Source organism: Arvicanthis niloticus, chromosome 19 (genome assembly GCF_011762505.2).
Source record: "Arvicanthis niloticus isolate mArvNil1 chromosome 19, mArvNil1.pat.X, whole genome shotgun sequence".
NCBI classification, from domain to species: Eukaryota; Metazoa; Chordata; class Mammalia; order Rodentia; family Muridae; genus Arvicanthis; species Arvicanthis niloticus.
Window position 1 is genome coordinate 38,160,132 of NC_047676.1, and position 17,884 is coordinate 38,178,015.

The window sequence follows — 17,884 nt, forward strand, 5'->3', positions numbered from 1 at the left end:
TATTTTTTCTTTCTTTGTTTTCCTTTGTTTTGTTTTTCTTTGTTTTGTTTTGTTTTGAGATAGGGCCTCTTTCTATGCAGTTCTGACTCTCCTGGAACTTAATCATGTAGACCAACCAGGCTAGCTTCAAATTCACAGGGATCTGCCTGCTTCTGCCTCCCAAGTCATGCACCACCAACTATGATTTTCTTTTTTAACTAAAGAGAATACACAGCATTGAAAACAACTTAAAGAGTACGTAAGACAGTTTTCAAAAGTCATAACTCCCTAGCAGTAATTATTACCTTTTTGAATATATGCCACAAGCTCTAACGCAAGCACATACATATTTAATATATGTGTGCATATATGTGTATATTTGTCTGTTTCTTTCCCTGACAAATTCCTGTAATATATACCATCTTTGTGTACGTCTAGCCTCACAGATGTCTTGGGAAAACTGCTCTGTCGTACTGTTTGTCTCCTAAGCTTTTATCATTTCATGACATTGCCTGTGACATAGATTTGTTATCTTTTAATCATGGTGAAATAGTCAGTATGTTAGCAAAACAACCCTCAAAGGTGCTTCTGGAACATTCCAGCGATGGAGACTTGCTGCCCCTACCCTAAAACCCCTAAAACCATGTGAGGGAACACCATGAGTCTCTAGGAGAGATGCATTTCTGCATTTAGATGAATAGCTTCAGCCTTCAGCCTGGGCTGGCTTCCTTTATTTTAGCTACTGGTTGAGAAGCTGAGAAACAGAAGCCTGGCTGGAGCAAGAGAGCCCAGTTTTTTTTTTTTTTTTTTTTTTTTTTTTTTTTTAAAGTGAAATGTCAAGCTATGTGACTATGCCTGGCAGAAGACAACCCCCTGCGAGATGTGATAAGCCCCAGGACCGGTCTACACACTGCACAGAAAATGCAGTGGGAGGGCTTCCCAGGCTGATGGGACTAATGACTGTAATAGCTCTGGGTAATTTGTCTTTTTCCTTACTGTGCACATTCTCTCCATGTGGTGCACTTTACACCTACCACCAGGTTCACATCTGGAATGCTCCGGCCTCTCGGGCCTGATTCAGATAGGTTGAGCTCTCCAGTAAAGTAAATCTGACCCCTAATTTTCGTAATAATTCAGGATTATGCTAATGTCACTCAGCAACCATTGTATAGGAGCACAGAAGAAAGCTTACTCCCTGGATCTGAGAGCAGGACCAAGCTTGCCTTGAATATTTGGTCATAATTTTTCCCCCCGCGTAATTTGAGCAGGGAAAATATAAATTTTGGAAAAAGTGAAATTTGCCAGACTGACCATTGTTTTCTGATTGTAAGGAATCTCCCACTTAAGAAAAATCAAATTCAATTTCTATTCTTTTGTATACAGGTTTTCTATCAAAGATTTATAAGAACACTAATGATAGCCTTGGGTTTTTAATTCCAACAGTAAAAAATACTTAGATAGTTAAAGAGACTGACAAAATAATTTCAGGGACAGATAAAACAGACTTCACTGCAGCTTAATCTCATAAACGCAGAGTGCACTCAGGAAGATTCCAACAATAAAAATCCTATTTTAGGGCTGGCTCCATAGCAAGGTTGTTCATTTTAACATTGTATTTATGTCCTACATTTTCTGTATTTATGTAAAAATAGCTGTATTATTAAAAGTATAGACATCTGAGCAGATGTTGTGGAAAAATATAAATGACTTTATGTTCTAAGAAATGTTTGTGTCTTGTTAAAAGGGTAGGCGCTTCCTTCCTGACTCTGGGAATAAAAACCCGAACCAAAGTATCTCTATAGTATGTAAGTGAGTACCCTAGAAGTCAGGGCCTGTGTAGATAGTGTGAGGTAGGTAGAGTTTGTTTAGCTTGGGTATCTGAATCATTGTGTCAAGGTATTCACAAAGTTATTTCTGAGATATAAATAGACACTTACTTTTATAACTGTTTTCCTTTAATTCTCATCCAGGAAATGTGAGTGAAATATTCTGTGGTGTTTTGAGCTCTTTTCTGCATAGAAACAACAAATTGCAGGTTGCCTTTATGAGCAAACACTTGGTCCTACAACCAATGTGGGAACTGTCAACACTCTTCTACAGTGATGTGCCTTTTGCCTTAATGGGTCAATAAAGAGATAAAGTTATCTGCAATACTAAGTCTCCCTCAACACCTCACTTAACTGACTCTATTTCTTCCTTCCTTTCTTTTTTTTTTTTTTGTTTTTTTTCCTTGTTTGTTTGTTTTTTTTTTTTTTTTTTTTAGAAAGGGTTTTTTCTTGTAGCCCTGACTGACCTGGAACACTGAAGACTAGACTGCCCTCGAACTCAGAGAACCTTTTGCCTCTGCTTTAGGTGCTTGTATTAAAGACATGTGCCACCACTGCCTGGCTACCGATTATTTCTTGAATTCTGTACCAGTTTGCAGGCAGATGAGTTTGAAGTTGGAGTCATGACTTCTCATCTCTAATCCCTTTGGATCAATGGTACAGATGGAGTTCAAAAAAGGTTGGTCCTTTATTAATTTGGACATCCTAAGAGGTGGACACTTAGTACTATTATTGAATAGGAGTCAAATTACAGATCCATAGAGTGAGGGTGAGCTCAGGCTGGATGCTCCAGTGACCTCTCATAACCATTTCTTCCTGCTAGGTCTGAGCCTTTAGGACTATTTTCTAAGGAAAAGATAATGACCCTCATTATCTCTATGTGAAGCCAAGCATAATGTGGGTGTTCTACTGGAGAGGCTAATCATGGCAGACATGGTCTGCTGACCCTTTCTGGGCACAGACTAAGGTATTCTGTATATCAGATAGGGGAAAGACATGGCTAATAGTAGATTAGCTCACTAATTGGGATTAGATAAAGCCAATAGTGTTTTTTGGCTATTATAATCTTTTTACACACAATATTTTAAGATATTTGGTAAGAAAATTCCTCAAGGATCAAGAAGTTGGGTTACATCTGTGTGTTTTCAGCAGCATATGTGCAGGGTAAGCAGTCTATTTGTTAGTGCATATTACTGATGAGAGAGTGACACAGAGATCAGGAATTCACTAAGGCATCACATTCATGACAATACCAATGTCTATAACAGACTATTATTATCACTATCTACTGTTTGTAAAGAATGGGCCTATATTCCTCACACAGTTCTGACTACTGTCCAGATATCTTACAGTTCTATACTGAACTTGAAGATAGGAGAGCTCAAGCGGGGAAGGTGATGAGGTTTGAACTGTCTAACTCCCAAGCCTGCAGGTCATCTTGCCTCTCATCCATCCTCTAATCTGTTCTTCATTCCTTTTCCTCTGTCCTTGCTTCAGCTGGTCGACGTTCACTCTCAATAGACAACAGTCCCAAATCTGCAGTTGTATGCCCGTGGGCAGTTGCTTCACTCCTCCAGAGCCTTCTGTGGCCTTCCATAAACCCTAACTTACACTGGGATCATTGAGAAAACTCAGCAAAAGGATCATAAAACTGCTGAGCCCAGCACCTGCTGCACAGTAAGCACTCAGCCATTGCCATCCATTAATCTGTAATGATACACCTCCAATCAAAGTTTAAAGTTTGTTTACCCCTTTAGGAATCTGAAGTAGAGGTCTTTTATAAAGTATATCGCTCATCTTTAGAAGCCTTATAAAACTGAAGTGCATTTATAAATAAAAGTACATTTATTTATAACATTATAAAACCTGGCCTCAGGATATTCAACACCTTTTGGAGGTAGTTATTATATGTAAAACAGTACTTTGGAATAGTTTTCGTCAAACCAATGTTTGGCATTTTGATTTAGAAAGTATTCAAAGTTTTCTGGCTGATTTATCTGATTCTTGAGAAATGCTTAGGCATTTATTGTTGTGAGATATATTCTTTTGGGATGTGCTTCTCTGTGAATTAAGAGTAAAATGTGCTTATGGTAACCATCTCTTCAGAGAAGAAGGTAAGGAGCAAACATTGTAGACACCATCAACTTACATTTTCATTGATTTATTGACTTAGCATGTGCAGTAGTAGTGTCTTAACTGCAAAGACACACTCCAAGTGGCCGTTTGACCTAAAGAAGCTTACTGCTGAACAAGAGTGCAAACATCATGCATAAATACAGACAAATTTGTGTGAATGAAAAACAGAGCATGATGGGAAAGAGCATTCATTTCTGTTACGGGATTAAGACTGAGAGATGGGCGGAATCTTTGTTTGCAATGTACAAGAAAAGTTTTTTATTTTATCTCATGGCTTCAGTTCTTGATCAAAGAGCCAGTTTGCTTTTGGACCTATGACAAATGGCATTGTGGAAAGCTTGTGATGAGGGTGACATGCTAATTTCCCCAGGGGTCATGCAAGAGAAAGAGAAACTAAGATGTTGGTTTGTGATAGCTCTTTCAAGACACATTGCTGGTAATTTAAATTTCTACTAATAGGTCCCACTGACTTTTTTCTACCCCCCCAATAGTGTCAAAGGTTGGAAATGAAGTTTTTAGCACATAAGCCTTTAGTGGACATTTAAGAAGCAATGTGTAAGGGGCTGGAGAGATAGCTCAGTGGTTAAGAGCACTGGCTGTTCTTCCAGAGGTCCTGAGTTCAATTGCCAGCATCATTGTGGTGGCTCAAAACCATCTAAATGGGATCTGATGCCCTCTTCTGTCATTCAGGCATACATACAAATAGAACAGTCATATGTATTAAATAAAAAAAAAAATCTAAAAGAAAAGAAAAGAAATAAACCAATGTATAACAACCTTAGTCAAGGCTACTTAACCACAGATATATGGTACATTTTACAATGCTAATTTATTTGTTTTGGGGAATTTTTATATTTTATAATTTGATTATATTCTTTAACTCCCCTTACATCCTGCCTTAACTCCCCCTACATCTCCTCCTTCCAACTTACTCAACTTCATATTCTTCCCCCCCAAAATAACCCACAAAGACAAAAACACAAAACAGACAAATAAGAACCCTGTAAGACAAACAATGCCAAAACAAAACTAAGCAAAAGAGTTCACAAAAAGAACACGAAATCTATTTTATGTTGGCCAGCTACTCCTGAGGATGGGGCATGCCCTGGGATGTAGAAGTTTTTAAACGTGGTGGTTTAGAAGACATGTGATTTGCATAAAGACAAGGGACAGACATTTAGGGTAGAAGGAAGAAGTAAAATGAACAAAGACATGGAATTGACAGAGTCTGTACTCTCTGTGGAGAATAGTAGAGTCCCTTTTGGTTGAGCACAAAAGGCTGGTTTTCACCTTGGGGATATGGCAAAATGCTCATACAATTTATTAACTGTGCCTATTCCCAGGTCCCCACCCTAACTCTGACTAAATCTTCAGGATCACTCTTTTTCTTTCTTTGTGGGGGATGAGGCCAAGGAATCAGCATGTTTAACCTGTAGCTGTGTTGCTTCCAAAGAACAACTAAGATACACAAAAGCTTTGGAGTCAGGAAAATTGTGAAGTTGCTGGAAGGCACAAATGGTTTGTGGCCCAGCCTTTATGCTGAGATTGTAAGACTTCCCTTTTTTTGCTCTTCTCCCATTGTTTCCCTTTCCCAGCCCCTTTCTTCCCTCCCTTTCTCCCTCCCCCCTTTTCTCTCTCTCCCTTTCTTCCCTCCCTTTCTCCCTCCCCCCTTTTCTCTCTCTCCCTCCCTCCCTCTCTCCTTCTCTCCTTTTCTCTCTCTCCCTCCCTCTCTCCTTCTCTCCTTTTCCCTCCCTCCCTCCCTCCCTCCCTCCCTCCCTCCCTCCCTTCCTTCCTTCCTTCCTTCCCTCCCTAAGATCTAGGCCAATTTCATTAGAATTTGTAACGGAGGAACATTTTCTTTCAATATATTCTTTAAAAACATTTTTGATAATATTTAGTGTTCACAAAGTGGGCAGGTCAGAATACTGAATGCATCCATTGCCCAACTTTAGTAATTATGAACTCATGTCACTGTTTGTCTGTGTACCCTGCCACTCCTCCAACTTTCTAATCAACTCTGAAGCAAACTTGATACATTCTAATGCTTCATTTATAACATTTAAGTATACATTTGTAAGATAGTGCTTGAAAGTACTGAACCTCTGAAACTGAAAGCCAGCATCAATTAAATGTTTACCTTTATAAGAGTTGTCTTGGTCATGGTTTCTCTTCACAGGGATAAAACCCTAAGGGAAGCACATTGAGAATTTGCTCTAAATCATTCAATTTATTTTGTATAGTGTTTTATTTTATGTTGATAATTCATTTCCCTCAAATTCTCAGTGACAATGTCTGCTTGACAGTAGTATCTTATGAATCCCCTTGCTTTATCCTGTGTGTAACATGTAAGATTTCAGTTGAACAGCACTGTTACTGAGATTTCCGTTTTGTCTTTTTTAACCTTTCTGGTCTTAGAGTTCACACCATGACACATTTATATTTGTCTATCTAAACACAAATTGACTATCAATTCCCTCTGTTCATAAGTTTGCTTGAGGGTTGCTCATGGTCCAGGAATTTGCCCTACACCCATATACATATGAGCAACACTAAAGGGGCTCAGTGGATTAAAGAGACACAAAGAGGACATGGAGTTGGGAGAGGTTGTACTGGAGAATGTCTGGGAGGAATTGAAAGGACGAGTGAGGAAGAATATGATCAAAATATATCATAAAATGTATGAAATTATCAAAGATTAAATAAAAATATGACTGTAAAGTTACAGAATGCATTTTAAAAAAAATAAGGTTTCTTGAGGGCTGAAGAGTTCCTCCATAGAAAAATCTTCATGCACTCTGTGTGAGTCCTGGGGATCACTACCCAACACTGAAAAAGATATTGCTTTGAATAGTTCTCTGCTGGTTATAATAGCAATTAGCTATGTACAAAGATTCATTTATTTTTCTATGTTAATTTTGTGCTATAATTACATAAAATATTAACATGGGTCCAAAGTTGAAAATGACAAAATAAGTTATTTTCTTTTTAAATTTAGGATAACTTTATTGAAAAATAAGCACATATTTCAGACATGCAATATCACAAAGTTTTTCAAAATTATTCTTCTTCAAATAGGATAAAAATCAATCTGATGATGTGAATCCATTAATATTTTTTGTTTTTTGGTTTTTTGTTTTTATTTATTTTTGTTTTATTATCGGATATTTTCTTTATTTACACTTCAAATGTTGACCCCTTTTATTTTTTTGCCCCCCCCTCAAAATTTCATAACCCACTCCCTCCCCTGCTTCTATGAGGGTGTTCCCCTACCCAATCACCCACTCGTGCTTCCCCACCCTGGCATTCCCCTACACTGGGGCATCGAGCCTTCACAGAATGAAGGCCCTTTCCTCCCATTGATGTCTGACAAGGCCATCCTCTGTTACATATGTGGCTGGAGTCATGGGTCACTTCATGTGTACTCTGGTTGGTGATAGTCCCTGGGAGCTCTGAGGGGGGGGTGGGAAAGTCTGGTTGGTTGATATTGTTGTTCTTCCTATGGGTTGCAAGCCCCTTCAGCTCCCTCAGTCCTTTCTCTAACTCTTCCATTGGGGATCCAGTTCAATGGTTGGCTGTGAGCATCCACCTCTCTATTAGTCAGGCTCTAGCAGAACCTCTCAGGAGACAGCTATATCAGGCTCCTACTAGCATGAACTTCTTGGCATCCACAATAGTGTCAGTCTTTGCATGATCTTTCCTTCAGTCTCTGCCACATATTTTGTCTCTGTCTTTCCTCCCGAGAGTATTTTATTCCTCTTTCTAAGAAGGAAATAAGCACCCATACTTTGGCCTTCCTTTATCTTGAGCTTCATGTGGTCTGTGAATTATATCTTGGGTATTCCGAGCATTTGGGCTAATATTCACTTATCAGTGAGTACATGCCATGAGTGTTCTTTTGTGATGGGTTACCTCACTCAGGATGATATTTTCTAGTTCCATCCATTTGCCTAAGAACTTTATGAAGTTATTGTTTTTAATAGCTGAGTGATACCATTGTATAAATGTATCACATTTTTTGTATCCATTCCTCTGTTTAAGGACATCTGGGTTCTTTCCTGCTTCTGGCTATTATATATAAGGCTGCTATGAACATAGTGGAGCATGTGTCCTTGTTATACGTTGGAGCATTTTTTTTTTTTTTTTTTTGGTATATTCCCAGGATTGGTATAGCTGGATCTTCAGGTAATACTATGTCCAATTTTCTGAGGAAGTGCCAGACTGATATTTAGAGTTGTACCAGCTTGCAATCCCACCATCAATGGAGAAGTGTTCTTTCTTCACATCCTTGCCAGCATCTGCTGTCACCTGAGGTTTTGACCTTAGCCATTCTGACTGGTGTGAGGTGGAATCTCAGGGTTGTTTTGATTTGCATTTCCTTGATGACTAAGGATGTTGTGCATTTCTTTAGGTGCTTTTTGGCCATTCAAGTTTCCTCAGCTGAGAATTCTTTTCTTAGCTCTGTGTTCTATTTTTCAATAGACTCATATGATTCTCTGGAGTCTAACTTCTTGAGTTCTTTTTATATATTGGCTATTAGTCCTCTATCAGATGTAGGATTGGTAAAGATCTTTTCCCAATCTATTGGTTGCTGTTTTGTCCTATTGACAGTGTTCTTTGCCTTACAGAAGCTTTGTAATTTTATGAGGTCCCATTTGTTGATTCTTGATCTCAGAGCATAAGCCATTGGTATTCAGTTCAGAAAAATTTCCCCTGTGCTCAATTGTTAGAGGCTTTCCCTCATTTTCTTCTCTATTAGTTTCACTGTATCTGGTTTTATGTGGAGGTCCTTGATCCACTTGAACTTGAAGTTTGTAGAAGGAGATAAGAATGGGTCCACTTGCATTCTTCTACATGCTGACCTTCAGTTGAACCAGCAACATTTGTTGAAAATTTCTTGTAAAATCTCTTGTAGTCAAGCACGGCTCCCAGTGGTGGGACTAGGATTCACTCAATTGAGTTGTTGGCCAATGGTGTCCCATAGAAGTCTCCAAACAACCCAGGTTGTTGCTAAGACAAAATAGTGCTTTCTGCAAATGGACAATGAGGTCTCACTGCTGAGGAAAACATCTACACAACTCATTGAACATGGAGAAATAGAGCTGGTAGCTACACAGAGCCCTTAGTTTTGTGTTCTAGTATCTTTGTTGTGGGAAGGTACTCTGCCATCTATTGAAAAAGAAATGTGGGCAGCAATCCAGTCAGAAAACAACTAACCAACAATCTGTCATGACTGCAAAATATGCTAGAGTAATAGTGGGACAGCATGTGTAGGAATAGCTAACCAATGTCTGATTTCATCTAAGACTTACTCCATGAGAAGGAACCCAAACCAGATACTTTTTTGGTAACCAAGAATGAGAGGCTAGGTAGCCTAGAAATCTAGAGTAAAAGCAACCAAACACTCTTGATCTTCAAAAACAAAATCAATAAAATGATTCCTAATAATATTCTGCTGTATCCATAGCCATATCCAGTCATCATCAGAGAGACTTGCTCTGGCAGTAGATGGGAGTGGATTCAGAGATGCATAGCCAGACATTATGTGATGAGAGAGTCTAAATTGGAGGTCTCCATCAGGTCCCTTCCCTCAAAACTCATGTATTCATGCAGAAAAGGAGGTGGAAAGATTGTAAGAGGCGGAGAAGATGGAAGACAGCAAGAGAACATAGCCCTCTAGATGAATTAAGCAAGGTAGGTATGAGCTCAGGAAGGTGTCAGTAGCGAGCACAGAGCTTATGTGGGTCTGCACCAGCCCTTCTGCATGTATATTAAAGCTATTAGCTTAGTATGGGGTTCCTGACTGTGGGTACTAATGGGTCTCTTACTCTTGCCCTAGCTTCTGGTACTCTTTTCCTTCTGTTAGGTTGTGTCCAACTTCAATACAATAGCTGTTCCTTCAGCTTATTATTTTGTTGGGTTTGATTGTTAAATCTTAATAGTCTGTTCTTTTCTAAGGAGAGGGAAAAAAACCGAGTGGATCTGGAAGGGAGGAAACATGGGAGAAGAACTGGGAGGACTAGAGGGAGGGGAAATTGGGTTATATTGTATGTGAAAGAGCTCTATTTTATATACAAGACAAAAAGGGGGGGGGGAGTTTGAAAGGAGGAAAAGAAAAATGTGAAACCTGGATGAACATTTTGGAGACATGTTCAATTAATTAGCAGGAAATATGAATAAGGTAACAATAAGAGATGAACAGCATATATGTTGTGTGATTTTTCTCTGTTCCCTCAAAAGTGCTTACAGCTCTGATATATCTCCTATAGCCTGAAGAATATTCAGGGATACCAAGCATGTCAGGAATGAAGTATGTCCTTCCCAACTCTTCCTTTCTGAAAATTTCAGAGAGAAGTAAAGAACAATGGACATGTTTTGGGGAGAAAACTGGTGAAGGAAAGATTACTCTGGATCCTGGCTGAACGGTGGATAAGAAAGAAGTTAAATGGAACAGTCTAGAAGTAGCTTCTCTTTAACCAGTAGTGATTTTTGCTTCAGTTTTTGAAGAGATTCTTGTCCATATTGATATGTAAACTCAGTAATGGACTGGGGATATTCAGTCATTTTAGGGTGGATGTGACAAATTGTGAGATGTTTCTGAGCAGTAATGGAGACCCATCCTGTTAGTTTGGAAACTGTCTGCCTAAATATGATGAACGTTCATAGTCTAGCTTGATCTTCCATAGGACAAAAAGTCACAAAGGAGTTAATATAGATACATAGAAAGGAAGCAGGCTTAAGTCAGGCATGTTTGCAATCTCAGTACTTGGGAGGTTGAGGTGAGCAGACTGTTAGCTTGTGGCTAACTTGGGCTACACATTGAGATTCTGTCTCGAATCTCCTCTTCCCAGAAATATAATGAAAAGAGAAAGAAACCCAGGGTTAAAATGTTCAACAGTACAGTTTACCAGTGGTATCTATATCAAAATACAGACATCTAATTGGTGCTGATGTTAGTGATTCTTTGAGACTGCTTCTCATAAGATTGGATTGTTTTTATTGTATGCATCAGAAAAACTACAGTGCAAAGACCTTGACTTCTTTGCATTATGCTTTAAATATTTATGCAAATATGCATATGAGCATGTAGATATTTGAGACTGAAGTTTTCATGCATATCAGGTTTGCAGATTAGTGTAAAAAGGCCTGACATCTTTTTACTAAGTGATGGAACTTATCATGACATTTACATAGTCTAACATCCAATCACTTTTGTATTAATGAAAATATTTTGCTTAAATATTTTGAAAGCAAAGCATCGTCACTGAATCAAAACTGACATTTTAATTTGAACTCTCCACTCTGAAAAGAGTTTGCAGTCAAAATTTGTCATTAAAAATACTCGATGAAATAAAAAATAATGATATGCTGGCTTGCTCTTAGAAGGTTCAGAACAGAATTCTAATGATACTATATTTTAATGCTCAGTTGGCTTCTTTTACTGCCATATAGGAATTAAGTTGAAGTAGCTTTTGTTGCAGTGGGAAGTGATACAGTCTTAAACTCATAGGAAATGCACTGGGGTCAGAGCTAGCTCATGTCTTAATGGGATGATTTTGCTTAAGTCAGGTATACTTGGCTTCCCTTTTCAAGACTGGAATAAAATAGATATGTTACAGGGTCTTAAGATAAAATTGTATTCTCCCAGTAGTGATTCCACCCCATAGTATGTATTGGACATCATGACAATTTTAAGAAATCTTTGTCTATTAAACTGTTGAAAATATCATGTCTTTGTTTTTAATTATGACATGCAAGTATATCTACCACTACATTCTTACCTTATTTATGTTGTCTGGTTGTAATTTGGGTCCAACTCTATTGTATTAATGTTTAGTTGATTTTTATACATTAAGACTTTTAATCATTTGTCTGTCACAATTATTATTAATACATTTCTATGCCTTTATATCTAGTTTTATTGGTAATTAAGGCAATTAAACATTGTGTAATCATTTTTAATTAATTAATTAATTAATTTTGTTTTTTTGAGACAGGGTTTCTCTGTATAGCCTGGGGGCTGTCCTGGAACTCACTCTGTAGACCAGGCTGGCCTCGAACTCAGAAATCCACCTGCCTCTGCCTCCCAAGTGCTGGGATTAAAGGCATGTGCCACCACAGCCCGGCTAATCATTTTAAAAGAGATTTATCTACTTTAAGTGTATGAATGTGTGCATGCCCTGTGCCTGTGGAGGTCAGCAGAGGGCATCTGGTCTCCTGATACAGGAGTTATGAACCATAGTGCCATGTGGATGCTGGGAATCAAACCCCAGTTCTCTGAATGAGCAACAAGTGTTCCACCCTGCTGAGCAATTTCTCTAGCTGAGTAATTTCGTTTTCTTAATGTATGTCTCTTGATGTTTTTATATGTACATAAAATGAAAAAAAATTAAGCCAGCCAAGCATTTATCTTTAAATTATTTTCATGATGGGCTTAAAAACACTGCACACATTTGTAATTAATGAATCATGCTTATTCTACAGCGTATATCATTTACCTCTTTTCCAGCTTTGGACAAAATGAACTTAGTACAGCTTTATGATAAGTGTCTTATAAATTTAATAGGGGGGTTGGTCCTCAAAAATAAGTTTTAAAGTAGTTTGTTTTCTTTCTGATTACAGATGGCATTTAGAACAGGAGAGGGAGTAAATAGCTTTATCAAGCTAGTAGAATTTATGAAGGCAACACTGGGATTTGAACCTAAGTCTTAAGTCCACTGAGTTTTATGCTATACACAGCACTTTCCTCCCACAGGCTGCCATGGTGGAATCCTCAAGGGCTACACAAATGTGCTCAGCTGTAGTCTTCGAACTGGCAGCTCATAATTAGTTTTTGAAAATTTACGTCTCTTTATTGTGTGTGTATATGTGTGGCTGCTCACACGTCATAGCCCGAATATGGTGTGACAGGACAGCTTGTGAGACTTAGTTATCTCGGTTTCCCGGTGTGGGTGTGAGGGAACTAACTCAGGTCATCAGCTTCTTCGGCAGCACATGCTTTTATACAGCGAATCATACTGCCAGCTCCATGACTGCTTCCTTAAGATCAATGTTACATGTGTTTCCTCAATCTTAGCAAATGACAAATGTCCTGCTCTGGGCTTTTCCATATGAATATGACAGTGTTAAAGGATAGGCAGTGGGAAAGCCCCTGTGTGCCAGCCAGGTGTGTGGCCCTTTCTCCTACCATACCACTCTTACACTGTCACAGAATGGAAAATGAATAACTCAGATTGCAAATGTTAAATACAGGACATAAATTGATTAGTATATATTCATTGTGCAAAATAATGATTTTTATAAGATAACAATGGACTTTTCTGAATGAACTCGGAGTTATTGTCTATAAGGAAAGTGTATAAGTTAGTTGTGTGTTAACCTTCTGCTTCCCAAATTATTCATGTCCATGTTTTTCTTTGCAGTAAATACTCCAGTAAAAATGTTAAAGATTAGAGATCTTACTTGTTTGCATTTTATAGGCAAAAGAATTGAAATTTTGGAGGAACACATAACTTGCCCACTATTTGTTTCTCAGACCTCCTGCTTTGGGTTTGTTAGTTAAAAAAATTCTAATATTGGGATGAGTTGGTGAATGAGTGGCTTTTGTTGTTTCGTCTTTAAATTTCAAGGCAGGCATGTTTGTTTCACATCTGAGTCTAAGCTGTTATTTCACTAAAGATAGAGCAACTGAACATTTACTGTACTTAAGGATTCAGCGGTGTTCAGTGGTACAACTGGAAAGTATAAATATGTAGCAATGTCAAACTTTTTTCTTATGGTTTAAACTGTAAAGGAAAACCTACATGCATTTAAGGTGAGGGTGAGTGTAATATTCCAAATGATGTCGATATTGACAGTTTTCTGTGTAGGGGTTTTGCTGAAGTTGCCCTGTTAACGATACTTTCCATGCGCTGAAAGAACAAGATTTCAATCAGGGTTAGAATGAGTATATTACATAAAGTATATCTGGTTAAAGTAGAATAATAGTGGCTAGCTATAGCTCAATTTGATATCTATTTATCTAGTGCTTACCATTGGATAAATAGCTTTGTAGAACTATGTATAACCATGGTTTGTGAAAACATTGAAGAGATATGAACCATACAGCAGATAATTTTATGAGCATGTACATCTGTATTTACAGAGGCCTTCAGTATCAAATTATTTCTGAGGTGCCATAAAAGTTGCCGAAGTATATAACATACTTAGAAGAAATGATCTTTTCTGAATAGCATCATTATTTGTACAACAAATTAATACTAAATAAACTTCATTTGTCCACAGATTCCAAATCATAGAGATGAGGAAGAATGCAATTCGGTTGCAAAGAAAGATGGCATCTTATTGGAAAAGTGGAACGGACGGAGAGGCCAGTTAGAGAAGAAGGCAGATGGGCGCACAATATTTGTATTGCATAAAGGATTTGGGTGTCAAGCAACAAACTGAACAGAATTGCAGAGATATGGGCAGACAGCAAGATAAAGAGCAGTCACCACATTAGTTCCTAGGAAAAACAGGAAGTGGAAAGCTTAGAGCTTCTAGAGATTCCAGGAAGCAGAGCTGTTACAGGTTTAATAATTCAAACACACCTGCCTACTCTACTTATTTCATGCTACCATGACTATGTTAACATCATTTCGAGAGAGCAAGGTCTTGTTTATTTTCCCTGAAACAGGAGCTCAAGTCACAGATTTTAGTTCTCGTAATCAACCCTTACAACCAGAAGATCCTGTGGAAGCTCTCAGGATCCCAGGTATCAAGTGTGAGAATTGTTGCTCCCTTTTGTAGATGGTAGCAGTGGCTCTTGAAGATTTGTTCTCCTCTTGCTTTGTCATCAGCCTGGTCCTTGGTCATTAGTGTCTATCTGTCTGCACATTATCTGACCACTCACCAGTCTGGAATTGTGCTGAAATCTGGGGCTTTTCAAAGCTGTCATGCTGATTCCTCTTATTTACCTTCCATTTCTCCATTAAATTTAAAAATGTTTGTGTGTGTGTGATATTTACTTTAAGTTGATGCTTCATTAACCTTAGGATAATACTGGTCGTCTTCATCCTGCCTGTCTTTCCAAGCACAAAGGTCTACATAGTACTCATATGTCTTATTATTCTAAGTTATGAATGTTGTTCAGAGGTCACTGTTCACTGTTTTTTTTCATCATTCATCTTTAAAAAAGATTCTCTTACTGAACCTACGGTTCATCAATTTGACTAGGCTGCCTGTCTCTGCCTACTCCAATTCCCAATGTTGGGGTTACAGATAATGTACTAACATGTTCAGTTCAGTTCAACACATGGGTGTTGGGGATGCAAGCTCAGGTCCTTATGCTTGCACTTTGCCAAATAACCCCTTGTTCCATTTTTATATGTATATTTTTATCAGTGAAAACAGGAGTACACACACAGATGTATGTATAGTCAATGGAATCAGGAGCTAATGGGCAAGAATCAAATCACAGGCTTACTGTGTTTCGAATTTTTGGTTGAAACTATTTTTCTCCCCTGGTACAGAGTTTCTATGTTTAGCCTTGGCTGTCCTAAAACTTACTGTGTAGACTAGGCTGGCCACAAACTCACAGAGTTCCACCTGCCTCTGCCTCCCAAGGAGATTAAAGGGATTAAAGGCACTTGCCACCACTGCCTGGCTGAAATTAGTCTTTACATGTAAAGATTTTATAGATCTGCACTGTGAAATTAGTTTCCCATTACACACACACACACACACACACACACACACACACTCACACACACTTCATTATAAATGAGAATTAAGGCTTACTTTGTGTCAGAGGACCTCAGGCTCATTCAAAATATGTAAGATATTATTTTATAGGCGCTAATTCATCTTTAAAAAGTTACTAATGTCTTACACAGAAAAGTGAATAAAGATTCACACAAAATTTTAGATACTCTGTTTCCTTGAATTATTATTTATTTTATTAATTTATAAATTCTACTAATACCACTCTTCGAAGTATGTTACTGTTTCAAATGTTCAAGAATGTTCTGAATATTAAAGGATTTCTACCCTTAGATCATTACAAACACAAATAAATCTTTTGAAAATTATGTGTATTTTGTGTGCATTTATATCTATGTAACACATATGTGTCTCACGCATGAGGAAGTGTTGCATCCATTGGAGCAGGAGTTACAGATGATTTGAGCTGCCCTGTGGGTATGGAGAATCAAATCCAGGTCTTCTTCAAGGCTAGCCAGTGCTTTTAACCCCTAAGGCATTTGTCTTGCCCCTGCAAGCAATTTATAAACTAGTAAATGGCATGTTTATTTCTTTTCTGATACTGTTTGAAACTCCACACTTATTTCAAACAGTGTTTCATAAAATCAGAAGCAAAGAAAAAAGAACAAAGAACAAATTTCATAATAAAATGAGGGGGCCCACCCCTTTCATCAAGCCAGACTAGACATTCCACATTATATATATAATATATATTATGTATATTAGATTATCACACAATATATATATATATATATATATATATATATATATATATATATATATATATATATATCGGCTCTCTTCAAACAGTGTTATACATTGCAGCCTCAACCATAAACCAGCACATCAAATGCATATAAGGCCTATATGGCTTTTCTCCTTTCACTTAGACATGAAACATAGCATGGTGTCATACTCCAGCTCTTCAGGGATTTGATGAGATTTAATTATTCAATTGAATAAGATTTGATCATCTAAGGATAAAAGCTAAACAGATAAGTCACATATTCAGCTCCTTAAGATTCGATTTCATGGAACTGAGACAAACCTGGGATTCTACACAGAGAGCCAAGCATCTTCAGAAACACTCCTGTGCTTTCATCTGAAATGCTTTATTCTTATTTGAACAAAACCCCTTACCCCTTAGCTCCTTCCTCTGATTCCTAGCCTATTCCTCCCCTTGCTCCACACCCCCACCTCTCTCCTCCTGCCTTTCCTTGAGTTAGGATCTCATTCTCTGTCCCACTCTGGACTTAAACTCTTGGCAACAATTTTGCTTTACCCTTGACAGTGGTGGGGATACAGGTATGAGCCCACATCTATCATTGAATATTTTCTTTATTTACATTTCAAATGTTATCCCCTTTTCTGGTCCCCATCCCTGTAAACCCCCTATTCCATTCCTCCTCCCCCTGCTTCTATGTGGGTGTGCGCTCATCTACCCCCACCTCCCCACCCTGCCATTCCCCTACACTGGGGCATTGAGCCTTTATTTGTGTGTTTGTTCTTACTAAGAAGTCAGAGGACAACTTCAGGTGTCATTACTCAGGTACTACCCACCTCGAAAACCAAGCAAGCAAGTAAGCAAGCAAGCAAGCAAGCAAGCAACCAACCAACCAACCAACCAACCAACCAATCAACCATTCAAATCATGGAGCTCACTAACTTCCAGAGAATATGCCTGTGCTCTCCAGAGTTCACAGAGATTACAGGTGTGCACCGCCATTCCAGGATTTATTTTTATATAATTTCTGGGGATTAAACTCAGGTCTCATGCTTGGATGGCATGCAACATTTCTTGGGGGGGGGGTGGGAGAGCTGAGATACCTTCCTAGCCCCAACTGTTAATTCTAACTAAAATTTTATACTTCAGGGACCCTTCCTAAATAACCAGTTAAGCATAATGTCTCTGATGTGAGAGCTCCTGCTGACTTTCTTGAAATATTTACGTCATTGCCATGTAACTCATTCAAGTTTGACTTTCCCATTGAGCTGTTTGTTTCATGAGGCAAACCTATTATTACTCTAGTTCAGTGTTTAGGAAGTCAATACCGGTAATGTAAGTTAACATTTGCTGAACGTATTGTATACTAGGCATTATGATCTTTTGTTTAGATGATCTCATTTGCATACATTGTTTCCATTTTGAAAATGAAAAAAAAAAATAAATGGAGGAGGATGATAAAAGAACCCCAGCAGTTACACAA

The 17,884-nt window shown here is 38.1% G+C and overlaps 1 long non-coding RNA gene across 1 annotated transcript; it reads left to right on the forward strand.

The window, feature by feature from the left end:
- The first annotated feature begins 2,220 nt into the window (after positions 1–2,220).
- Positions 2,221–15,904, forward strand: LOC143435080 (uncharacterized). Its single transcript, XR_013105059.1, has 3 exons — positions 2,221–2,484; positions 3,303–3,482; positions 14,223–15,904. It is a non-coding gene; the product is annotated as an uncharacterized LOC143435080 (long non-coding RNA).
- The last annotated feature ends 1,980 nt before the right edge of the window (positions 15,905–17,884 follow it).